Here is a 2,704-nt window from a genome sequence, read left to right as displayed (position 1 = left end):
CTATGACAGAGTTATTGAAAAAGGATACTAAGTCCATTTGTACTGAAGAGTGTGAGGCTAGTTTCCAGGAGTTGAAGAAACGTTTGGTTACCTCACCAGTATTAATTTTGCTAGACCAGACTAAGGATTATGAAGTGTATTGCGACGCTTCACGTCGAGGACTTGGAGCAGTGCTTATGCAGGAGGGAAGATTTGTTTCGTATGCTTCACGATAGCTTAAGCCTCATGAGTTGAATTATGCTACTCATGATTTGGAGTTAGCAGCCGTAGTGCATGCACTGAAAACGTGGAGACATTTTCTCATTGGAAATCATTGTGAGGTGTACACGGATCACAAGAGTTTGAAGTACATCTTCACGCAGAAGGAGTTAAATCTCAGGCAGAGGAGATGGTTGGAGCTTATTAAGGATTATGATATGAGATTGCATTATCACCCCGGGAAGGCTAACGTTGTAGCAGATGCGTTGAGCCGTAAGAGCCACGTCAATACACTAATGATGGGAGGAATACCCAAGGAGTTAGCCGAGGACCTTCGAGAGCTATGTTTGGAAATAGTTCCGAGAGGCTATGTAGCAGCATTGGAGATTCAGTCTACGTTGATGGACAAAATCAGAGAAGCTCAAAAGGCAGATAAGGAAGTTGCCTCTATAAAGGGGAAAATGAACGAAGGAAAGGCTAAGGGATTTCGTGAGGATGAGTACGATACCCTACGATTTGAGGACCGTGTTTATGTGCCCAATAACCCGGAGATCAAGAAATTGATTCTGCAAGAGGCACATGATTCGCCATATTCGATTCACCCCGGGAACACAAAGATGTATTTTGATTTGAAGGAAACATTCTCGTGGACCGGAATGAAGAAGGATATCACAGAGTATGTAGCAGTTTGTGATGTATGTCAGAGGGTGAAGGCAGAACATCAAAAGCCAGCTGGATTGTTGCAGACATTGCCTATACCCGAATGGAAGTGGGACAGACTAGGCATGGATTTCATCACGGGATTGCCCAGGACTCGTTCAGGCTATGACTCAATTTGGGTTGTAGTCGATTGTTTGACGAAGGTAGCTCATTTCATTCCAGTAAAGACTACCTACAGCGGTGCCAAACTGGCTAAGATATACATGACAAGGATTGTATGTTTGCATGGAGTTCCGAGGAGTATCGTATCAGATAGAGGAACCCAATTCACCTCGAAGTTCTGGAAGCAATTGCACGAAACATTGGGAACTAGACTGGAGTTTAGCACAGCTTTCCATCCGCAGACAGATGGACAGACCGAGAGAGTCAATCAGATTTTGGAGGATATGCTTAGAGCTTGTGTTTTGGATTATGGATCAAGTTGGGATGACAACTTGCCATACGTGGAGTTTTCTTACAACAACAGTTATCAATCCAGTTTGAAGATGGCCCCTTTTGAAGCCTTGTACAGAAGGAGGTGCAGAACCCCGTTGTTGTGGGATGAGGTTGGAGACCGCCAATTGTTTGGACCGGATTTAATTAAGGAGTCTGAATAGAAAGTAAAGTTGATTCGTGATAGGCTCAAGGTAGCTCAGTCAAGGCAGAAGAGCTATGCAGATTCGAAACGCAAGGAGATAGAATATGAAGTCGGAGACAGAGTTTATCTTCGAGTATCTCCACTACGAGGAGTTAAGCGCTTTGGAGTTAAAGGCAAGTTAGCACCACGTTTTGTGGGGCCATACAAGGTTTTGGAACGCATGGGAGAAGTAGCCTACAAGTTGGAATTACCTGAGGGATTGTCAGGAGTTCACGATGTGTTCCATGTTTCACAGTTGAAGAAGTGTCACACAGAGATAGCCGATATTCCACTGAGAGATAGAGTGCCATTGGAAGCAATTGAGTTGAAGGATGATTTGACTTATGCGGAGAAACCAGTTAGAATTCTGGATTATGCCAGTCGAGTTACCCGCAGTAAGGTTATCAAGTTTTGCAAAGTTCAGTGAAGCCACCATACCGAGGAGGAAGCCACCTGGGAGCGAGAGGAAGATCTGCTCAAGGACCACCCTCACCTATTTTCTAGCCAACCCGAATCTCGAGGGCGAGATTCATCTTAAGGGGGGTAGGTTTGTAACATCCCAAATTTTCAATTTGGAATGTTATACATAGATCATCATGCATATCATATTTTTGTTGCATCTTTGGCTCGATCCTAGAAATTCTACGCAACTCAAGGACCCTCGGAGAGAGTTGGGGATTTCGTTATTTTCATATTTGGGGTTTTTCTCAAATTTTGAAATTAGGATCATTGATTTTGTTTATTTTATCTTCAATTATTTCTACTACCAAAGATTCAGAGAGGGAATAAAATGACTTTCCCAAAATAAAGAAATAATGAAGATTTAATAAAAAAATCAATTAAGATTTATTTTGGAGTTTTTCGCCTTTTATTTGAATTTAGGAAAAATGTGCATTTTCCAAAATGGCATTTAGGCCCCAAATAAATGTTCATCTAGTCCGGCTTGATTTTAGAAGCCGAGGAAAATTTATTTCGGGATTTTTGGAGTCCGTTTAGTATTTCTTTTTATTTTTCTACCGAGCGTAATGTTTTAAAAAAAACGCGCACCGACTCCGGGCCGTACCCGAGCGGGACTCCGTTCGGGGGCGCTATATAAATAGCGCCGGGACCCCGCCCCAGCCCGCCAGAATCGCCCCGCCGCCAGCCCAACCCGCCGCCCCGGCCCACCCG

Source organism: Triticum aestivum, chromosome 3B (assembly GCF_018294505.1).
Source record: "Triticum aestivum cultivar Chinese Spring chromosome 3B, IWGSC CS RefSeq v2.1, whole genome shotgun sequence".
Lineage (NCBI taxonomy): Eukaryota > Viridiplantae > Streptophyta > Magnoliopsida > Poales > Poaceae > Triticum > Triticum aestivum.
This window is presented reverse-complemented; position numbering follows the sequence as displayed.